Genomic DNA, 16,829 nt, shown 5'->3' with positions numbered 1-16,829 from the left:
ATACCTTACCTGTCTTTAATAACATTAGGGTCTTCTGTTGAGCAGAACAGTCTTCGAGAGTACCTGAAATGTCTCAATAAATGTTTTTATTTCTGTGTTGTTTACATATTTTTATTTGCTCATACATAGCAAGAAGAGTAGTGCAGAAGAATGATTGATTTACAGACCTCATGAAAAGTACACAGGCTAAGATGCTGTGATCCAATATGTGAAAAGACCATCCCTGAATTCTATTTTCAAGAAATAACTTTTTCTTTTCTTTTCTTTTTCTTTTTCTTTTTTTTCCAGCAGTATGTGTCATGCAGGAAAAAAGATATAAGGTGTCAGCCTTCAAATACAGCTGAGAATCTGGCACTAGGATCTTGAATCAGAACTGTGGATTATGGCAAACTGCTGAGGTTTACCTGTTTTAACTGTGGGTAACTTCTTTGTTTTTGAGCTTATGGAGGCATTTCTTCTTGATGTTATATTGAAAAAGAGTTTTCCATAAAGGAAAAATCACTGTAAATGAACTGTACATAGCATTTTTTGAGTTTGTCTTTAGCATAACAATGTCCTATTTTTGTACTCAGCATATGGTGATGTGGGAATGAAAGCTTTTTAGAGCAAAGAAAAGATCAAGTTCATTCTTTGTTGTACCATCCACCTGTATGAAACAGGTAGATGATCACTGCAATTAATCACATAGCAATGTTCAATAGTGCTTTTTATAGCTTTATTACACAGTCTAAAATTTTCTAGTACCACTGTGACTTGGCTTCATCTTGAAATGCTGAGATCAGTATTAGTCTGTCAGTGGGCTTTAAAGCAGATGTAATTTCAGACTATTTTCAAAGTGCTGTTAGACTTCCAGTCTAACATTAAGATCATTTAGTATAACTGACAATTGGAACCTATGGATTTTCAGGAATAAGCTCCAACATGCTCTAAATATCTTTCTTTCATGACAGAAAGACAAAGAAGTATCAGTCTAAAGGCACAAGCTGCCCAATTACAGCACCGGTGAATCACACAAACTACCCGTCTCTGCAGCCTGGAAGCTATAGTTAACTAATTCCACTACCATCAGCTAGGGAGAAATAATGCTAAACAACTCACCATGGAATCAAACTCACAATTAACATATCTTGTTAAACAGTTTCCCCTAGAGGAAAATATAGGTTAAAATGAAATTGCACTTACTGACTACGTAAATAATGTGAGTACAGCTGTCATTTCCCTCTGGCAGTCACCATTGTGGTTCAGAATCTAGCTGAGATCTCAAAATAAATCCTTAATTTCAGGTTCTGTAAACATTTGCTTTGAACCTTGGCCCAAATACGTTTCATCACAGAATTAACATTTCAAGAGGAACATAAAATTAGCTTCCACATTTAGAGGAGGCAAAAGTAAATCACAATATAAATAAAAGTATTTATGTTTGCAGGTAAATCGAAAACCCACTTTTTCAGTTCAAAGATGTTGCATAATTAAATTCTAGCATTCACAATAATTAGTGAATTGTGTTTTGTTAGGAACAGTATTCTGTTTCTGCTCCTGAGAGCTACTTCTGTCTTGCAATGTCCACTGCTAGTTGCTCTTCTTTCATGTCAAAAAAGAGATATGATCAATAGGCTAGGAGGAGTAAAAAGGACTCACATGAAATGTAAATCTCTTGGCTAAGCATAGATATCCATACAGTCATCTGAATATAAACAAGCTTCCTGGATTCTGTATACAGTCAACTGTAATTGGCTAAGTGTGTTTTTCTGGGCCCTTTCAGGATCTGTGTTTTGTTCTCTGGAAAGGTTTCTTGTTTACTTAGCTGCAAGTTTTGTATGAGAACATACAAGGTGTTGGTTGCTTTTGGCTGTTTTACTGTGAGCACCGGTACTTAGTCTTGATGTATTTTACAGACAGTATCTTGTATTACAGCTCTTAGGCATGTAATTAGCTTTGTTGTTACTTCTTACTCAGTAAATTTAATGAGATTTAAGGAAAACCTTTTTTTTTTTTTTTAATATTTTATCAGTACTTGATTTAATATATATTTGTTTATATGTGTTATATATTAAAATGAAATATTATATATAATGTCCAGATAACTAGCTAAAGATGAACAAATTACTGAAAGCTTGCCCATGTGAGAGAAGGCATATACATACACACCCATGCTTTTGACAATTGACTGAGCCAAAGCCTCTCATCATGAGAGGCAGTTGTTCAAAGTGATTGTAATACAAACTACAAAATCTACTACTATTACAAAATCCTTTGTGTATGCACGGAAGTCTGGCATGTGACACAATGAGCACAGTAATGACAGGTCTGATATACCTGGTGCCTTCAGTAAGCCTGCTTAGGCATATAGGAGAGTACAGGATTTGGGATCTCAGCTGACAGAAAAAAATCACTGATTTTTTGCTTTAAGCAATAGAACTTGACCCAAAAAATACTGACTGAAGTGGTCTCATGCAGAAATGCATATGAGGTTTCTGTCTAAGGCCCAGTCCTGCCTTCATTTAAGCAATGGGAGAAGTTCTGTTTGCATGAGTAAGGTGTAATTTTCACAGGAAAATGAAAGCTGACAAAATGCAGGAAAACATTGAGATAGTATCCACTAATACCTGAGGATCTAGTGTTGTGTCGTCATCTGTGTGTGTACGTGTGTGTCTGTGTCTATAAATACCTGTGCCAAAGAAAAAATCTTCTTTATTTTTGAAAGCACTGAATATGAGTGTGTATTAGCCAATAGAGTCTCTAGTGTGTTTCCTTAATTTCTTAATGTGTACTCACTGGCAGAAGTACCTTTGTTTGCACCTCTCTTAGTGTACAGCTTCATTCTCGTGTCTCAACTTCAGAAATGTCTGACAAGGTGAGAAATGCCAGAAATGAATAACCATTGTCAGCAAGTCCAGAAATGATTGCTGGCTCCTTTAAGGATAAAATTTAAAGTGGCCACATTTGGCACCAGGTGTTAATTAAAGGGTGTCATTTGTCTTAAGATGTAATTGGGGTCATCTTTGTGATTAAAAAGGCTCTAATTTCCAGCCTCAGCTGTTATTATAGGATCCAGCCCTAGCCCCTTTCATCATCCTGTGGCTCTACCAGTGTCATTGACAATAGTTCGTTTACTGAAATTATCACTGGGAGTAAATGGAAGTAAGTCTGTACTCACTGTTAGTTTTTTAGCCCAAAATTACACTGAATCAGAGTTTCTGCATTGGCAAGGCTTTCAGCAGATATATTGGTGGTTCCTACAATCAATTTTGAAATTGTGAGAAGTAGATTTTTTTAATAGATATTAATAGATTGGCTCACTGTACTCAGTAACAAAGGGATAAGACTTTGTCCGCCCTCACCCCCAAAACTACAGTTTGGTTACACGATCCTGCATTCCTGTTTTGCTGCTGATGGTACAAGTCTGAATGCTTTAACTCCTCTGCTGTGGAGTGGGGGGACATGAATCCAGCTGATTCTTTGAAGTTCTTCTTCAGACTTAAAAATATTGCTAGTCATCACCTGGGAGGGAGGAGTATCTGTAGGGGTTATGGGAGTCTGTTCCACTTCACAGTCTTTTCCTACCTAAAGTGGATTAAACTATATATGGAGTATGCATTCATTTTAAATTTGTTTATAAATGAGCTTACTGGGCCTGGATATCTGAGACCTGATTTCCAAAGCTTTTGTAGTATCTGGTGACTTTTTATTAGTAGAGAGTGACTTATCTAGAAGTAACAACTTTTTTTTTTTTTCTGCGCTGTTGTTAAGTCATGACTATTTTCTTTGTTCGAACCTTTTGGGGGCTAAGAAGGCAAAGGGTTGAGAGTTTTGTTATATGTCCTGAAGATGACAAACTTCTGTTGAAGCCTCCCCATAAGAAGTTAAAACAGAGGGAAAGATATCTGCAGTCAAGGTCAAGCTTATGAGTTATGTTTGATCTTAGCAAGGAATGCAGCTCTTGCTGTCTTCAGGTCACAAGGCAAGATTCTGCCACAGAGAACCAAGAAGGAAAGGTAACCGGCCTGAAATTTGTAGGCAAGGCCACTCAAGGGCTAACGCTTTGTCCTGACCACAACAGTGGAGGAAATATCTTGCTGAGCTTCCTTTCCTAGTCTTTTTACTCAGCCTGGCATCACCCATCCCATAGTGTCAGGCCCCTTAACCCTGTTATCTTTTAACTAAATTAGTTAAGATATGCACATGGAGTTGCTGAGTCACGCGTGAATCATTTAATATATGGAGCTTGTCCAGCAATTCTGTTCAGGTTCTTCTTTTCATATGGGAAGTTATCATGGGGAAGTTACCAACTCATGGTTTAAATCAAATCAGGAATGAAACTTCTTTTTGACTAGATAATGACATGTGATTAATAAGAAATTGGTGAACTATATATTCAGGATCAATATCAGCAGTACAACAGAAAAAACACAATACTGGACACACTAAAAAATTTTAATAAATATTTACAAATTTCTAAACGCCCTTTTTATAACTAATCCCCCCAAGCTGTAATTTTACACGCACATCCCCCCAGCTCCCCCTGACACACGCACCTCACGCACAGGGTCACTTGCGTACGTGCCCCCTCTCACAGGCGCTGTGGGTGACGAGTGCACCCCTTCCCGGGAATGCAGGTTTCCCTGTTCGCCCACCCCTCCTGTTGGAGATGGGGGCTCCTGCTGTACGTGCCCCTGCGCGGCTCCTCCATGAACGCGTGTGGCAGGGAGGGAGCACCCCACAAGCTCTGGGGCGCATGCCTGAGGTGGGAGTACCTCTGGCTGCTGTGTCCCATGCGGTCTGGCTGGAGTGCAGGCTGCTCCCGCACGTGATGGGAGGATGCCTGTCAGCCTGGACAGAGGGGTGGTTTCTGGCAGTGTCAAATCCAGTTTGACTGTTGCACTCATAGTGCTTTCCCACTCCCAGGTCTCTCCCCACAGTCACAAATTTTCATGCCTATTTTGTGTCTTGTCAAACTGACTCCTTTCCTCAGAAGCTAGGGTGACCTCTCCAGTTGTGGTTTAATCCATCTGATAATTTTATTACGCAGGCTTTGTCATTGTTAATTTTCTCTTTAATGTTACCATTTTTTTGGGAAACATCCTCTCAGAACAGACAGTTTCAGGTATTCTGTTAATATGCACTGTTTACGCTCACATTTCTACCATTATCCAGACTGTGTTACTAAAAAAGAGCTGTGCAGGTTCCCCCCACAGTAAGTAATTTTTTTTTTCAGTGTAATGCTAGATTAATGTAATAAATCCCATTTTTAACTTTTTGTTATAAATATGCTGGTTTTGCTACAATCTGCAGGTGAATAAGAACACCTAAGAAACAGTATGTGGCTTTGAGATTTCAGTGGATATGTGTGCTCTTCAGTTGTGAGATTTATAAGCAAAGTTTTCCTGGGAGAATTTATTTCCTATAGTTACTCTTTTAATAATATATTTTAAAATAGCATTTCATGAACTTTTTCCAAATAGATTGGTCAAAAACCTTTAAGTTCATCCTGCACAAAAATTCTTTGTGGATGCCAGCAGAGCCCAGGAATTTACTGTTAGTTACCATACTGTAGTTTCTGAGGTACCACTGCATTGCTATCCATTCATAGACTAAAAGAAAAGAAGAGATATTCGTGGACATATGAAATCCTACTACTGGCATGTTGTACATTTATTTTTTCTGCTGTCTATGCAAATTATCTTAGAGTCCTGTATGTTTTGTCTATACTTCATGTCACCATGTCATATTTAATGGACACTCAAAACAGTTGTTATCTTTAGTTAAAAATTATTAGCCAAAAGAACACAGTTATCTGATGACTGTCTGGTTTGTAGGCCTCAGCTTTGGCTTGTACTCTGTAGCATTCAAGCTTACTTCAAAAATAGAGAGTTATAAATGAAGGAGAAAAGGCGAAGGCATGCTTCAAGAGGCAGAAACATGAGAAGAATGAGGGGAAAAAAGTATCAAAGCCAAACTTGGCTAAAAGAGGAGACATAGGCATATGCACACAGACATAAAAATAGGGAGCTAGTTTTAGCAAATGTTTGGAAAAAAATATATAGATTTTAAAAACATGAGGATGTTTTTACATCACAACCATTACGTCTTTTGTACAGCAAATAGTATTCTTTTTGCTTAGGTGAGACTTTTGTTAAGAGAAGTAAGAGGTTAAGCCTCTTCCTGCTTACATAGTTATACAGTTACTTCATGGATTAGTATAATAGAAAACAGACTCCAAAGTGTGACTTAGAATAAAAAAAATTTGGAAATTTCATTTTGTCAGGTTTTATTGGTTTTAAAGGGTTCAGCTGTGTAAAAATCTGTCCCCTAAGGATGAATCAGTTGTGACTTTTATTCATTTGTCATCAAAAATGTGACAAACCCAGAGTCAATCAGGAATTTCCAGAACAAAATTTTTGTTTGTTTGTTTTTAATGGGAAAATACAACTTTGCTAAAGATTTCCTTGGAAAGTGTAGATTTGAGGTGCTTTGCACGCAGTGCTCTTAAAAAAAAAAAAAAATTTTTTGCTTATGGTGCTTCCTTATATAATGGTAGTACATTTGTATATAAAATATATTTTGTACAATGTATACATTTGTGAGTAAGAGGTAATGATCAACTTAATATTGTTTGAAAATAATTTTTTAGTGTCTGGGTAAGAATTTTGATCCCTAGCTTACAGCTGGATACATCATCTCCAGTGTACCAATATTAGTGGTCTTGATATAATACCCAGGTACCTTTTCAAGGTAGGAAGAACTGCAGATAGAAGAAAACCCAGTGTTTCCCACTTAATTTCTTGTGATTTGTCTTTAACATTTAGAACTAAAATATCTGAGACAGTTTATTTTTCTCTTCATGATGGTGACTTCACAGGAAGCTACCAATTGCCATTTTATGTTACTGTACCAAAAAGTCTAAATGAATCTTAAACCTTAACCATGCTCCCAAAGAAATCATATCCATGTGCCTGGAAAATGTACTTATCCCAATATCACTAGTCTGGGATGAAAATGAACATTTTAAATGTTTCATTCTGTATTGTGTTCTCTCAGAACCAGATTTTAAAGAAACACTTTTTAAAGAGGCCCTGGGAAACTTTCTTCAAAGTCAGTGGAAGAGGAAGAAAAAAACATGGCAGCTACAGTAGAAGACTGGAATCCTGAGTCTAAAATAAAGGTAAAGTTGGGTACCACTGGTCTTTGAATGCTATTATAAACCTGCTAGCACAGCCTTCCAAACAGAAGTAATGAAGAAAAGTATTTTAAGCATTCAGTATGCTTCTTTTTTCCTAATCCACTACTTGTGCATTGTGGTTCAGTTGAGCACATATTTGGTAGATTAGTAGAAATAACTTGATCTTCAGTTTAACTTGTGCTGTTCGTGGGGTAAGAAGACCTAGTGGGTTATCAGTTCCTAGTTGTAGCTTCAAGGATATGTACCTTCGTGCCTCTTCATATGGTACGGGAACGCTCAGAGATTTTGCTAGATGAAGAGTAAACTAGATGTAGGTTGGAAGGAAGGTGGAGGGGAGTATGATATGGCTCTTTCTGTTGGAATGGATGACTGGTCTCTTTAAGGGTGATCCATGAGTTTGGAAAAAACATTATGGAAACCAAATTAAAAATCCACTGTGGAAAATACAATTGATGGAAAGAAATTTGGGTTCATCATAAGCAAACCTAGGGGATTTCTAGAGTCAGTAGGGGGTTGATTTTATACCTAAGGGATGTTGTCTCTTTTATGAGACTTCTCCTTCCAGCCAAATGCTGCCTTTTTTTCTATTTGCAGTTCCTCACTGCTCTCTGTCACATTCTGGAGAGACTGTGTGTAAGATTTTCAGTTAGTGTGAATGTTTCTTGGTAGTGAACCAGGAAGAAGAGAAAAGGAAGGGAGCGCTCACTAGGGGTTGCTGATAAAATGAAGACCTGAAGTTATTTTTGGACTCATTTTGACCCAAGCATACTTAAAAAGTCAGCCCAGTGACTACCGTGAATTTTTATTTGACAAAAAAATAATATTCAAAATAAGAACTGAGATTCAAACCCTATCTTGTTTCACTGTAATTACTGTTAAGCCTAAGAATATGTATGGCTTACCAAGATTCAGTTGAGGATGAAAACAGAGACAGGAACATTCATGAAAAAAGTGATTGAACAGGAATTATATAGATGGAGAGGTAGAGGGGCCTTACCTTTGATTTCTGTTGCTTTCATCAGCTTGCAGTGTGTGGAGTAAGCTCAAGTAGGCAATGTTTTCTGCTGAGTTTCATCTTGTATAGTTTAGAGGGACACCCTGTTATGCAGATGAATCATCAGTATGCATAAAATCTTTTTTCTTTCCTGCTTTGGAACATACAGTTGATTAGGTTTGGCCTCTGAAAAGTAGGAAAAAATGGCTAAAAGCCCTCAGCTTTCAGTAAGTATTGGCCTCTGTGCATTGCAATAATGCTTCAAATCTTGATATGGGAATATTTCAAAAATCTCCACTATTTCTTGTAAGAAGATAACTTATTTCATAGTTAACAAATATTTGCAAGGCAGAGCAACTTACTATGTTAAGGACCTTTGAGAACAAGTTGAATAATTCTAGGGTTTATGTTCCATGGTGCAGCATTTCATTTATTCAAGTTCTGTGAATTTTTTTTATACCTTATGAATTTTTTTAATACCTCAAGGCCCCCTCCCTTTTAACATTTTACTAGAAGTGTAGGTTTGTTGCATTCAATATCTAAAATGAAGGGGATTTTTGTACTGAAATAATATACATGACAAACTGCTTTTGATATACGTTCAAACACAAAATTGTTGAATGTTATCCAGTGTTAGCTGTGTACTGATTTTTATAGAGGGTATCATGTTGTTGAAGAACAGTGGAATATAAAACAATTTCACTATTATTGAGCTCCGTTTAATGACTGCAGGGAAGGGACTGCCTTAATTTCTGAATAACTGACCTTGGCAGTGCTTGTTTTGTCTTTTACATTTTCTGCTTTTTGCCTTGCATTCCTCTTTCTTTTCTGTTTTGTTCTTTAATCAATTTAGGTGTTAGAAATTACACAGATCTGAGTTTCAGCAGATGGCAAAACAAGTAAGTTCTCTAGTTCGTCCTTGTCAAGTGCCATTGCTGAATTAATTACTTGAATTAATGTGTTGCTGTCTACACAGCTGTCCTCTACCCTATGGTTTTCTTAACCTCAATTTATATCACTGTTGATACTGGCTTGCAAATGCTTCAAGATATAAAGTGCATCTTTAAATCTGCTTTGTGATGTATCTAACAAAACCAGGTATACAGTGCAGTGCTTGAGAACAAATCATGCTAAGTAATAATACTGACAGCTCACAGAACAGCCCAGCTATGAGTGGTAGAGAAGTGAATTTCAAGGTAGAGTGGCTTGAGGCATATTGGCTTTAGAGATATCTGCATGCTTAGTAGTTCTGTATTCTTGCAGATTCTGTATTGTTTCATTAAGAGAAGTCCATCACCCATCTAGCTGATTTTTTTTTTTCTTACGGTTACAGAAGTTTTTTTTTTTCTTATTGTAGCACTTTAAAGTTCTTTCTCTTACATCTAAAATAAAATGCTCATTCAGTAACTAATCTACTTTGTACAATAGGAACTATTTCATCTTTTCCACACCTTCTAGGAGATGTGGAGAAGCTATTGTTCTCATAGGAAAGCTTAGAAGTTCAGGTTTTGTATTTTTGGCTTGGAAGTATTGTTTAAAATTTTCTTATGTATTTCCTTGCTCATACTTCAGTGAAGGTCTAATGTCCCTGAAATTTCATTCTGATTTCTCTAATTTGCTGGTGTGGAGCAGAACTCCTCTGTGCCAATCCCTTCAGATCCAGAATTGGCACAATGTTGGTTAGTGAGCAATTGGATTAAACAATTTTCCTGATAAGTGTTGTTGTTTACTGAAGGTTGTTAAGGCTTTTGCTTGACTTTTAGTGAAGAAATTATCTGACTGTGTCTCCCTCTTGTGGCATGAAAGTATTTTGACCAGAACTGTTAATCATAACAGAACCATTGAAATAGAGCACAGCCTTTCGTGGGTTTCAGATTTGCCCAGTGTTGTTGATTTTTAATGCTCTTCAGTTTGTATGATGCTTTAGCTGAAGTTTTGGGGATTCCACTTTCCGCTTTCCAAGTGAAAGTTTGGACAGAGAGAAACTCCCAGAGTTTGTACTAGACTTCAAAAGCAAATTTAACACTTTAGTTTAGCAAGGCTAACTTCAAGCTTTCTGTTTCCTTGTACCGTATTCAGTTCCAGTTTCTGAGGTCCCATTGATATGAAGGGCTCCATTTTGTCACAGAAAGAAGTTTGAGCTCTGTGTCACACTCTACTGGCATCCGGTTTCTAGACCAAGGTGGCTCATATGCAGCTAACTCAAATGTCTCTTCCTTGTGCCTACCAGCACTTCTGCTTTCAAGATCACTGGAACAAATATGAAGTCAGGTGTCTCTGCACCTGCAGCAGAAATGTGTCCAAAACTGCAAAATTCCCAAGCCATCCCAGATAGCTAACGAAAAACCTTCAAAATGTGTTTTCGTTTTGTTCTGAAATCTTTCTTTTTTGTTCTGTTTTTGAAATCCTTGGGACTCAGTAGTATATTGACCCATCAAGATCCATCACTTTTGGCTTGATTCTCTACTGATTCTTCCACAGTGAGTAGTTGAAAGTGACTGTCCTTGTCAGTGGAGGGAGTCAGCTTTTCTCAGGAGTGGCTGGCTCCACCTCAGGGCTTAAGGATGGCCAAGCAAACTGAGGACTCTACCTCAAAGTATAGTGGTGTATAGTGGCAATATTTTGTGAGGATCCAGAAATTAAAAAAAAAAAAAAAACTATCTAAGGAAGTAATAAATAGATGTTCCTTTTATTAAAATCCACGTAATGTGGAATGCTGAATGTCTTCAATTCTTTGCACATTCGTTGTCTTGCAAAATTGACTGCTAAGGGATACATGCTGGCAGTAGTTCAATAGACCACATTCTTGAATTCAGGTACCTAGTCACCCTTGTTTCCCAAGGAACAGGACTGAGAGTTACCAAGGATATATCACTTCTTCTAAGAGGTTGGAGAGGAACACCAAGCACAGTAAAGACAGAAAGCAATATAGGGGTGTCTGTTTAAAGTGTGTTTTTTAAGCATAACCTGCCTTTTGAGAAACAAATAATGTCTTAAGAAATCACTGTTGTGTACCTGAATATAAATAGTGCCCAAAGGTCTCAAAATATTTGGAGGTGCCAAGTCTATTGAAACTGCTGGGGAACCTGGAAGTATAGCTCAGAGGGATGTAAAGGTACAGACCTGTCTTTCAAACATGGTGCTAACCAGCATGCAGAATTCATCAGCAGTGAACTCTTAGACACCCAAACAACATCTGTCCTTCCTCAAGATAAGTAAAGAGTGAAGCATCTCCCTGTAGGTCAATAATTAGGGTAGAATAACCAGATATCCAGATTGGCCAGGGTAGTCTCAGGTTTTTAGCACCCCATTTCAGAATAGCAAAGAAAGTCTTCAGGTCTTCAGATTCCAGACTTTAGAAACCACACAGAAAACACGGGAAAATAGCCTATGACTTTGGTTGGGGCAAGGAATTTTCTAAATCTGTTTCTCTAGTTGCAATCTTCAGAACTCGCCTGTTCTCTTGTCATGGCCTGAGAGGAAGCATGTCTTCATATTCTGTAACCTGACCCAGAAGAGATGCCCACAGGAACCTGTTTTGGATTTTTTTTTTTTTGTGGCTACCTGGGATAAGGGACATCCCCTGAAAGAATGGGAGACATGCCTCAAAACAGTCTCCCATTTTATTAGAGTGGAGATGTGAGTCTGAAGTTTCTGTGTCCCAGGTGAATGCCTTAACCATACAGCTATAAAATGGACAAACGTCTTCTTGTCTGGTGGATAATTATCCAAAGTAGAGTAGCTTTTAACAGAAGAGGCTGCTAATGAGCAAGTACAGGATTCCCAGTCTGGTAGTTAAGAGCATTTCAGAAATGTCAGCATCACTTGCTTCAAGTCAGATAAAGTGTAAATTTGAAAACAAGACTGGTGCCTACTAGGGAAATGATCTTATCATTTACAATCAGATGTAATGGATCTGCACACCTGTCAGAAATGGAGGGGAAAAAATCCCATGTTTCTGGCAGCATTCTGTCAAAGCCAATATAAGCGATCTGGGAATTGGGATTCCTGGACTGGGTGCTGCAAATAAGAGACACAGATTAACAGCTAAGTTAAGATGAAACTTTGGAGTAGGTGTGAGTGATGCTGTGAGCAGTTTAGATGTTTCAGGGATCAGAACTCTCCTTTTTGTGGATATTATAGTTATCTCGGTTCCATCGTAAGCCTGAATACTCAGCAGCTACTGTAAGCATTCTTATAACTTACTTCTTTTTCTTTCCATTTATCAAATATGTGAGAAAAACATTTTTAATTATGAGAAGACAAAATATAAATTGAAGGAAACAGTTGTTGAAACATGTTCTGTGTTTAAAAGTGCATTTTTTTAAATTTGGTAACAAAGGGTAAAGAGAAAGGGTAACAAAATAAATGATGTAGCCCCCATATAAGTCAGTCTAGATGCTAAGCTGTGCCTAATTTTCTTTAGTTATCAATACATGAAGATTGGCATTTATTTCTCCTTTGTCCTGGAAGTTTTTCAACTTTGAGCTCTGAGATTGAGGTTTTTTACAGAAATGTCCTCTGTTCTTGATGCATATTTCCATAAGCCAGTGCATTTTTTCTACTAAAATTACATTGCAACTGACTCATATATTCATATATTCATATGTCATATATTAGGACATAAATACTAAGATTGCCTAAAAAAGAAAAGCAGTGCAACAGACAGAAAATGCAATATAACAAGTATATTGACATTATTTGTTTAGGAAGTTTATTTAGTAATAAGCCTAATTCTGTCCTGTGGAAATGATTACAGCAGATGTGCAAGACCAAGTTCCAACATAAGACCCTGGGATGGCTTTTAGAAAAGCCATATTTAAATTTCTAGAGGAAATGTGCTGATCCAGAATAACTGAAGTGCAATAAGCAAGAAGATCGTTAAGGCATTTCTTTTTCTGCTATTACCTGGAGAGCAAACAGGTGAAGCAAAGCTGCAAAGCTGAAACTGTACAAAATTGGCACCTGCATCCACTGGGTGGCAGCCAAACCTCTTCTCAAACCCTAACTGATGGCTTACTCTTTAGCTGAAGAAACCAGCATCATATTCACATCCCAGCACTTTGAACACTCAGGAGACTTTTCTATACATCCAGTGATCTGGGTGTTGCCCCCTCATCCTCAGGGACTCTCTGGTTACCCCTAGCAAGATTATCTCTCTTCTGTTAATGGCACTTCAAAATGTAGTTCCCATGTGGTATTTTAATTAGATTGTGATTAGTCCAAGCAAACTATTTAAAATGAAGATTCCTGAAATGAACACCCTCACTGTGTGAACACTCACTTCCCACTGAATTCATTGGAGACATCTAATATCCAGAAATTAAGAAAAGGGCAGGAAAACCACATGTTGTACATAGCCTCATATTTTAAGCTATGCTGAAGCATCACGGAAGAAATGAGATCTGTAAGATGGTAGGAGATGCCACTTTTGATCCCAGGTATGTCTCTCCTGCTCTGTCTAGCATGACATCAGTGAGGAATGTACTGTTAGAGCTCCTTCCTGCCAGTGAGCAATGGAACAAAGATCACAATTACTTCAGATATAAAGGATTCTGTGATCCTTTTCAGGATGGTAAGGAGAAACTGCAGTGTCCTGGCTATGCTGCGTAAAGAATAAATTCCCTTTACGTACTTAAAGTCTTCCTGTACTTCCTGTTGGACACAGTTTCTCCTTCTGGTAAGTATAACAGATTTTCCAGAGAGTTTCTTGGCCTCACAGTATATATTTCATTTTAGCCACTGCTGCACCACAGATTAGTGGAATAATACAAGACTGAAAATTTTACGGGACTGTGGTGTACAAGCAATATTCCCTTTAATAGAAGTCTCTTAGTCTGATCTAAGATAAGTAACCTTGGCTTATTTCAGACCTTTTCAGAGATTTCTTTAGGAAAGATTGCACTACTCAGCTCCACAGGATAAATAAAGTGGTAGTCTCTTTGTCAGTGGGCAGGCCCAATAAACTGTGCATCACTGAAGTAAAATGCTAGCTTTGGAGTTTGCCCTGATCCCAGAAATGTGAGTCAGTATGCTAGCAGCTTCAAAATTGCATCATGCAGAAAGTGGCATTGTACAGCACTTTTCAAAGTCTTTTCCATCTCAAGTCTATGCAAAATCAGCCCATGAGAGGTTTACAAAATCAAACCCAGGCAACAATGATCTGGTGGGGAAAAGGATAATCTCCAAAGAACCTATTACAAACTTAATCTAGAGCATTGGCACTAAGGTTAGTCACTCAGTTTAAGAACCCCAGATTCCTTGAAATATTTTTAGTAGAGTTTTTGAAAATTTCCGCTGAAACGGATATTTCATATCAGAAACATATCAGTGCTAATGAAAGCTACCTTTAGTTTCACAGGATGAAATTTCTGCTCTGAAATAAAGAGGCGTTTCTCATCCAGCTGTGCTCAGGAGGGTTTTTGGATACTGCTGCAGCCAAACTGCAGAAAAAACATCCTTTTGAACTAGTCTCTTCCCAGCAGTTAATACATGGGAAGTATCAAAGGCTTCTGCTCACCTTAGTGGTCCAGGCTGCCTCAGAACCATTGACAGTGAAAACTGATGTAGTTGGCTATAGCCTACCAGGAAGGTAGAGATTTTTGTACTTCCTTAACTGCACTGGAGATTTCTTATACCCAAGAGAGGGATATCTAGTTCCTAATTTCTAGGAATGAAGCTGTGAGCTGTAGAAAAACTCCGGCTAGTGCAAACTGCAGCCGATCGCCCTAGCAACAGAGGTCACCAAGAACATACCACCCTGATGGTCTGCACTGGCTGTCTACTGTGAATGTAGAACCATATTCAGTAGCTCATATTCAGCTTTGCACAAGTTATCTGGATGTTTGCTGCCACATCTGTGGTGGTAATTACCAACAGCATTTTGAGGGAACAGTAAACAATAGAAAGATTGTGGAGGCAGTGGTAGGGTTTTCCTAACAGTGAGACCTACATTACAGTATTTGCTCCTAAAAGAAAGGACAATGAAAATGGACCTCAGCGTTAGCCCCAGATATTTCAACCACACCTAACACTTCTTGCACTCAGACAAGCCCCTTTATACCTGCTATAAAATAATCCAGCACACCAAGGAGAAGAAAACCCTCGCTGTGTCTGTTGCATTGAAATGCGGTCGACTATCAAAGAGTGTTCTGTTCTTCTGTGGAAACCTGCTGTACAGTCAAATCTCTGCCTGTGTGTGTCTGGGTCTGTGTTCCTTACCTAGCTTATGAAAGAGGGCTGTGAGGGTTAATCTTTGTGAAGTGCTTCACAATGACTACCTGACAGATGCCTAAATACGAAGCATGGTTAGTATAATAGTGTCACTATAAGGATCTTAACAGAACCCTTTTTGCTTTAAAAATCTCTCCTCTCTCTCAGCACTCTCTGTTTTAATGTTCCCATCTTCTTCCCATTTAATCCTCATCTCATACCTTTTGTTTCTTTTCATTGGCCCTTCTGGACAACTGGTTTTGGGAAAGCCTTTTTATATCTCTCTGTCCCTTTCTCTCTAATAGATACCATCATCTTTTAAAGAGCAGCCACTCCCTCCCTCAGCTAAGTACTATCTTGGCAGGCAACTAGGCAGGAGGAGTCTTCTTTAAAAGGCTTTGAAATTGTGTTGTTAAAAAATATATAAATAAAGCAACAAACCTTTTAATAGGGCTTTGAACAATCATCCCTTTCATTCCCTTATGGCCTATTGTGCTTCTGGCTTTTTTATTATTTAGTGTGTATCAAAAAAAAACCCCAAATGTTTTATGTTAAGCCATTAAGAGTTTATTTGGGTTGAAAATAAATAAATAAATGTGGTGCTAGCAGTTGGGACTGTAAGCACATGCACAGTTCCCTGGCAGAGGCAACCTATAGGAGGCACATCAGAAGGCCAGAATAAGCTCCAGTGAAAGACCAGAACAAAAGCATCAGCAGCATTTGTTTCTGGTTAAGTACTTTTGCATCAGCCTGACTACTGGAGTGGTTTGCCCAGCTTTTATCTGTTTCAAATTCACTTCACTCCCCACCCCTCTCTGCAGCTTCACCCTCAACTGTAACTCGTGGTAATTATATGGAAAAGGAGGAAGCGTGGGATATTTTTTTAAATCTTATTTTGTTTGTTCTTTTTTTTTTTTCCCCCACCTGATGGGAGCATGTGATTCGCTGTTATACAGCTTTGTTCCCGGAGTTATTAGATGCCTAACTAAATGATTTTTGTCTGGTCTGCTTGCAATTTTTGTGTTTAGGTTTGTTTTTTAAATGCTGGTCGTATTTTGTTATTAGCCAGAAAAAGCATTTTGTTTCTTTCTTTCTACCCCCTTCCTTTTTTTTTTGTTTTGTTTGTTTGTTTGTTTGCCAATTCTGCCTGTCGTCCACAGAGAATTCTGCAGCAGGCTGATGATTGCAACTAGGGTTCCTCTATATGCATAATTACTATCAGTCTTGCTTGGTCTTGTTTCCCTGGTGGGGCTACTAGAGAGAGAGAGGAAAGAGTCTTTGCCATTAAATATGTTATTAGGTTCACATTTTAGCTCCCATGTGACCAGCATTTGGTGAATCAACATCAAAACTTAAACTTTCTGACCCTCTTATTTCGTGAAGACTGAAGGTAATGCTAGGATATGGTAATTTTTGAAAAACACGCATACACGCTGCTGATGG

This window comes from Apteryx mantelli, chromosome 2 (assembly GCF_036417845.1).
Source record: "Apteryx mantelli isolate bAptMan1 chromosome 2, bAptMan1.hap1, whole genome shotgun sequence".
In the NCBI taxonomy this organism is placed as follows: Eukaryota; Metazoa; Chordata; class Aves; order Apterygiformes; family Apterygidae; genus Apteryx; species Apteryx mantelli.
This window is presented reverse-complemented; position numbering follows the sequence as displayed.